A 7622-nucleotide genomic window follows, 5' to 3' on the forward strand; every position below is an offset into this window, starting at 1 on the left:
TGGTTTACCCGATGATCCAACCAAATTTTCACTGCGCCACAAGGCTGCAAGATCAAATGCGATTCCAAAAGCTTACCTCAACTTAGTGCAGACTCTATATTCTTACCTTCAGCCAGTTCATACACTTAAGTGAGCGCCATCAACCCCAGCCTCCTGAATAGAGTCCCAGGAAGAGAGTGGCGTTTTTCTTTTTCTACAATTACCAATATTGGTTTTCGCTGTAAAACCTGTTCTGTTTGTCTATTTTCATGATTTTCGGAACCATCTATGAAAACTTAAAATCTGGTTCATCTTTAACATGCTTAAATCCAGGGATTTTATGCATCCTGCGGGAGAACCAGGTATATTGCTCTATTTTCTTTTTGACTGGATACACTGGAGTAATACAAGGAGAAGTGGTTTCTTTTTATGACCCTGGCCTGTAGTTAGGCATGAATTGTTACTTTAATGGCTGCATCTTGGGTTGGTTCAGAGGGTACTGAGGTGTGCAAGGAAGCACAGCCCCTTCTTATAGCTTGACCAAAACAGGTGGGAGCAGAAGCTTCCCAATATCTGTCTTGCTAATTGCCCATAGAGTCTGTGGCCTAAGTAAGCTGGGTATATCTGCAGGGGGTAGGGACTTGTTAGCTTTTTCCAAGAAGACACTTACACTGTTTATATATATATATATATATATATATATATATATATATATATATATATATATATATATATATATATTACGGATTAGTTACATTCTGCCGCATTGCTACACAGGCATACTAAACTTTTTACTTATAGAAGCTGTGATGTAATTTCCTCACCCATAAATAGGCAAACCTCCATCCTCCATTTCATTGCATCCACTATTTTACTTGTATTAACCCTTTCTTATCCAGATCCTGGCTACTATAGCATAAGATCCAGAGGTAGAAGGACTGGCTCTCCCCTTTCCCCTAAGGACACAGCCAACACTTGGTAGAGGATGAGTTCCCAGCACAAGGAGCGGGTGCCATCTTGGATTCTGATCTCCGACACTTGCCTCCACACTGTTCTGTTCAGCAACTTACAAGTGGTGATTCAGCTAGGACAGTCCTACTCAGGCACCCTAGTCACCCTCGAAGGTAGGAAGGTCGGTGCTAAAGAAGTGGAAGAGGATAAACCCTCTCATAGTGCATAGAGCCCCACAGCCATGTTAAGGATTAGTTACATTTAGAGCTCATTCAAACAGGTGGATGCAGTTTGGGTCTGTAACCTACACAGTGTTTTTCATGGAAAAAAAACTGTGTATTCACCATGTATTTGGACCTTCACTGCATATTTCCACAATCCCATTGACCTTAATGGGTAATTGACACTGTAAGTGCAGAACAGATTGAGTAACACAAATAGGTAGAAGGTTAGACAAGTTTATCCTCTAGAGGAAAGGTGGAACAAGATATCTATCAGTAGATAATGGCTTTGGGTAGAGGAAAGGTGAAGCTGGCTTTATAGTGTTTACATGGAGAGTAAATAGCGGTTTCCATTTTCACAGTAATGACCACAAATCTTCTTGTATTCTAGAGATATGTTACTAAAGAAAGCAAAACAAAAAAAGGTGCAACCCGGAAATCAATAGGCTTCTTTACTGTAAGGGCTCATTCACACAGGCGTATTCAATCTGTGAATACACTGCATATTAAGGGCGGCTTCAGATGGACAACTTCGTGTGTGTTTTTAGGCATGCAAAATATACATGTACAATATGCAGAGAATAGAACCCAATGATGTCAATGGGTTTGTTCTTATTAATTTTTTTTTGCACGGACATTTCTCGCACGCGAAAAAAAATAGGACCTGCTCTATTTTCCTGAATATTTGTGCACCAAGATTCCCCGTAGAAGTCTATGGGAGGTGCGCAAATACACACTCAATGCAAAAGACTTCACTAAGCTAAATAATTCTTTAAATCAGGGGAGGGCGGCGTTGTTGCACGGGAATGTGAACCAGTGCTGCATGCACGAAAAGTACAGTAAAATATGCCAACACATGCAGAAAAGCCTTGTCTATAGTACAATTGCACATACGCCTGTGTGAAGCCACCTTAAAGTAGAGCAGCAGTTAGTTGCAGCACATACCAACAGGCCCAGCGACCCTAAACATCTGCTAAGAGATTGGCCTGGGCAGCACATGCCCCTCTACCACTCATCCCTGCCCGTCTCTATGCATGTATGCCCATCCCTCCATGACTTTCATGACATTGGCATGTTCACTGGCTTGTGGATGACATAGTGGACTTCATTCACATGAAAGTAAGGTGGAGGGGTTGGGTAACACAGAGGTCTTCAGGAGGCCCGGCATAGTCAGGTACGCCCACTGGACATTTTAACCCTCATTTGTATATGGTGCCGGAGTTTTAAAAAGTATGTTTCCTAAAGCACATTGGTGTAATTATATATATATAAATGCCCAGGAAGGTGGTTTGTGCCTGAAAGTGCGCCAGGGATGGTTAAAATTGGTGAAAACAGCTGCTGTAACCGATTCCCTTTAAAAATACAAATCTAATAGCTATCCAACACTTGTGTAAGAGTCTGGAAAAGGAGGCATTATTCCATTAGGCCACATGTGTCAAACTCAAGGCCCACAGGGCAAATCTGGCCCACCCTGTCATTTTATGTGGCCAGCAAGGTCTGGACAGCGAAGGATGTGGCCAGCGCTTCGCACAGATGGCGGCACCCGCGCATGGAGCGAGTGCCATCTTGGATTCTGAGCTCCGGAGTGAACCTCCAGACCGCTCTGTCCAGCCATTCACAGATGGTGGAACAGCCCTGACAACCCTACCTGGCACCCTAGCCACCCTCCAAGGTAGGAAGCTCGGTGCTAAAGAGATGGAAGAGGAGAAGCTCCATCATAGTACATAGAGCTCCGCAGCCATGTTAAGGTGTAGTTACATTTAGGACTCATTCACAAGAGTGGATGCAGTTTCGGTCCGTGAAATACACAGTATTTTTAATGGACCAAAATTGCTTATTCATCATGTATTTTGGCCTTTACTGCATATTTAGGCAATCCCAGTGACCTTAATGGGTAATTGACTCTGTAAGCGCAGAACAGATTGAGTAACACAAATAGGAGGTGAGATGAGTTTATCCTCTAGAGGAAAGGTGGCACAAGATATCTATCAGGAGATAATGGCTTTGGGTAGAGGAAAGGTGAAGCTGGCTTTATAGTGTTTACATGGAGAGTAGCGGTTTCCATTCTCACAGTAATGACCACAAATCTTCTTATATTCTAGAGATATGTTACTAAAGAAAGCAAAACAAAAAAAGGTGCAACCCGCAAATACAAAGGCTTCTTTACTGTAAGGGCTCATTCACACAGGCGGATGCAGTATTCGGTCCGTAAATACACTGTATATTAACAGACTGAGGGCTTATTCCAACTGCTGTAGGTGTAACTATACTGGCAAGGAGCGTAGCTGCGCCTTAATGATGGGAAGATCTTCCCCTTTGCTGGCTTTTTAAACTCCGCGCCAGAGTGCAGGAGATTGAAAAAAAGTGTCGGGAAGATAGGTGCCGTCTGTCTCATCCTCATGTAGTATTCACTACAGGGCAGGTCCTGTCTTTTCCCGGCTGTAGAAATCACGTCCAGAAGAAGAGGTGGTGAAAACGAAACCATTGAGATCCCATAGAGATCAGTGGATTAAATGTGTCTGGTCATACGGCCGTGATTACCACGGCCATATAAGGGGACATATCTAGGCTCCTCTGAATCCACTCTGAAACTCTGCTTATTCAGTGCAGTTTTTAATGTTTTTTATTTATTTTTTTGTGCAAAAAAATTGCAGCCAGATTCCATCAATTGCGTTCGTAAATACATGGTGAGTATGCATGTATCCTGTATAGTCACTGGGTATTAATGAGATCCCATTGATTTCAATAGACTATTTCTGTGCATAAGGGCAGATTCAGACGAGCGTATTACGGAGGCGTCTTCACACGTGAAAATGTTGCCCGTAGAATACCATGAATTTCAATAGATTCGTTCAGACAAACGTGTTTTTGTGCACAAAATCTTTGTCCATATAAAGATAGGTCCTGCTCTATCTTCGTCCGTGTTACATAGAAAGCTGCCAAAGATTTCTATGGCAGTTCAAAAAAGGGAGGGGGGGGGATACTCTGTGTATAGCGGGCATTTGATTGCCATTCTATTCCACGGAAGAGTGTAACACGCAAGAGTGCGAATGGACATTTTAAACGCAAAAAGACGATGGATATGCTAGCACTGATGTATCAGCCCGCTTCTTGCCATCTCCTAACTTTGTTCATGCGAAAATACGTTCTGGTAACTCTTCTCTGAACTTGCTCCAGTTTGTCTATGTCTTTTTTGACAAGTGGGGTGCCCAGAACTGGACACAGTATTCCAGATGGGGTCTGACTAAGGAAGAGTAGAGGGGGATAATGACCTCACGTGATCTAGACTCTATGCTTCTCTTAATACATCCCAGAATTGTGTTTGCCTTTTTGGCTGCTGCATCACATTGTTGACTCATGTTTAGTCTATCATCTATTAGTATACCCAAGTCTTTTTCACATGTGCTGCTTAGCTCAATTCCTCCCATTCTCTATGTGCTTTCTTCATTTTTCTTGGCCAGATGTAGGATTTTGCATTTCTCCTTGTTAAATACCATTCTGTTAGTAGCTGCCCACTGTGCAAGCTTTTCTAGATCTTTTTGACTACACTTTCTCTCTTTCATAGTGTTAGCTATCCCTCCTAGCTTTGTGTCGTCAGCAAATTTGATCAGTTTTCCATCAATTCCCATTTATAAAAATGTTGAAAAACACTGGACCCAGCACAGAAGCTTGTGGTACCCCACTTGATACATTCTTCCACTTGGATGTGCAGCCATTTATGAACCCTCTTTGAGTACGATCATTCAGCCAGTTGTCAATCCAATTAACAGTTGCATTGTCAATCCCATATCTGATCATTTTTTCAATAAGTATGGTATGAGATACTTTGTCAAATGCTTTACTGAAGTCAAGATAAACTATATCCACCGCATTTCCCTGATAAACCCAGTCGGTGATTCTGCCATAGAAGGAAATTAGATTATTCTGGCATGACTTGTCCATTACAAACCCATGCTGGCTCTGATCAATTACTCCATTTTCATCCAAGTATTTGCATACACGCTGTTTAATAATTTGTTCAAAGATCTATCCCCGTATAGAAGTCAGGCTCACAGGCTTGTAGTTTCCTGAATCCACCTTCTCCAGGTGTATTTCAATGATTTGATTTAAACCTTTACTTGAACATTGTGGATCTGTCACTATAATACGAGCTATATGTACTATCGTATATGTACTATTTCTGCTGGGACCTATCACTGTAATTGCCACATCCTGTCCTGCTTATTCAGATGTCATCTCTTCTTATGGATAATTTTAAATTGTTATTTTACATTTACACTTGTATAAATAAAGTTTGATACTTTTTATTCCACTCTGTGTGCCGACCTACTTGTGTGATCAATGCGACAAAACAAGTTACAGCAGCCCAGATGTGGCCAGTGTAAAAGGGAAACCTCTGCTGTACTCATGAAGGGTTAATCTACATAATAACAAGCTGATATATTGCGGTACATCAGTGACATATTTCCCCACGTGCTTCCAGTGTATTGTAGGGAGGAGCCTGGTCTGTAGTTAAGTATCAACTTTTGATGTAATCAGGTGGTTTAATTATTCTCCAAGAGTATAAAAGCTGAGAATTCAGCTGAGAGAACAGAAGATCGGAGACTCCAGTGATGAATTGTATCTTCTGAGCTCTTCACAAAGTAAGACAGCACGTGAGGTGTGTATTATGATGTTCTGCAGCAGCAGAGGTGTGTATTATGATGTTCTGCAGCAGCTGAGGTGTGTATTATGATGTTCTGCAGCAGCTGAGGTGTGTATTACGATGCTCTGCAGCAGCAAGAGGTCTGTATTATGATGTACTGTGGTGTCTGAGGTGTGTCTTGTGATGTTCTGCAAGAGCTGAGGCTGTCAGGCTCTGACCAGAACATGAGGTTTATGTGCGAATTATTAACAGAGTGTCAGTAGAAGCCTCCATTGGTTTTGCTGGATGGACTGAAATTAGGTCTGGACTTTAATAGACCTTTTCAAAAACCTAAACTTGAAATTCCCTTGTGTTATCACTTATTCTTCCAGGAAATATGATGATCATATTTCCATATATGCTGTAGTGTGATTTACTATGACCCTACCTGGGATTAGATGCATAACTTGAAGTTTCTGGACCTCAATGTAGAATCTATTACAGAACCCACCTACCATGTGTCATTTGTAATACTGGTGTCTTATATTCAGGGGACTTTATTGGCCCTCGGACTCAGGGGTCTGTGTACAACCGTGTACCCCCTATAGTTACGTACCTGCCTTTAGTATCTTCAGTTCCTTGAAGGTGCTGCTAATCTTAGATGGTTCTAGTATAGTGAATCTGTCTCCTTTTTTTCTTGATTTACAGCATGCCTTACTTAAAGACCGCCTGCACTCTTTTTCTTAATGTATGGAATAGGCTATTCTGTGCATTTTTGCAATAGGGTTTATTACCCAGTTATGTACCCCTTTTATACAAAATCCCTCTTCTTCTATGCAGCTAGGGCTGAGTAACTTATCTTCACCTCACTGCGTAACAGGCATAACAGTAGAGGGCGCTCCATCCAGATGTGTCTGCACCTGTTCTCTATAGAACAGCTGCAGACAATACCTCTCTCATATTGCATTTATTAATAAGTGATTGTATTATATTTTTATATAATATATAATTTATTTTTAGTAGCTCTGTGCCCCTCATATGCTGCCCTCCCCGGCAATGTGCTCTAAAGGTAAGAAGCCCTTCTATTCTACAAACGGCTTCTCTCCTCACAGCGCTCACTCCCTGCTGGACCCGATGCATTGGCAGGGACTTAGTGCATTGGGTGTTCACTACTATATGTCACAACCCAATGCTCCGAGCCCCTGTCACTACATGGGGTCTGGCTGAGAGCATGTGCTGTGAGGAGAGAAGTCATCTGCAGAATAGAAGGGCCTCTCTTCTTCACAGAACGCTGCCATGGGATGGCAGCATATCAGCAGGTGGATCAGTAAAATAACAGAGGTGGTGGGACACAGGAGGCACAAGGCTTTTAAGAATAAATGATATATAATACAGACACATTAATAAACTGTAATATGGGAACAGTTGTGTCAGCAGCTGTTGTAGAGAGAACAAACTCAGAAACAACTGGATGGAGCGCCCTCTACTGTTACATAGCTAGGTGATGACAGATTTCTCAGCCTTTTCTTCACATAGCTGTATAGCAGAAGAGAGCTTTTGTAAGTAGAATGTACAGAATAAGCTGACAAAACCTACTGCAAAAATTCTTAGAATTTTCTATTCTGTACATTAAATAAAAGCAAACACATGTAATCTTTACTCTGCAAAATGTATTTATTTTTTAGAAGCCCTGGAGCAATAGGCAATTGTTGCAAAAGTATACACACCCTTTAATAACAAAATGTGGGATATTAAATAAATCCATTCAGTTTGTGGAAGGATATTTAATAGTCTCTCCTAAAGTAAAGTACTACCTTAAATATTTACAGAGGAATAACCCGTATCCT

General features: G+C 41.6%; 1 protein-coding gene across 1 annotated transcript in view; it reads left to right on the forward strand.

Annotated features, from left to right (window-relative positions):
• LOC136620599 (cytochrome P450 2C14-like) overlaps positions 1-7622 on the forward strand; it is a 274638-nt gene that overhangs the window by 181627 nt on the left and 85389 nt on the right. The gene's annotated exons all lie outside the window — the stretch shown is intronic.

The sequence above is a fragment of the Eleutherodactylus coqui genome, chromosome 1, assembly GCF_035609145.1.
Source record: "Eleutherodactylus coqui strain aEleCoq1 chromosome 1, aEleCoq1.hap1, whole genome shotgun sequence".
Lineage (NCBI taxonomy): Eukaryota > Metazoa > Chordata > Amphibia > Anura > Eleutherodactylidae > Eleutherodactylus > Eleutherodactylus coqui.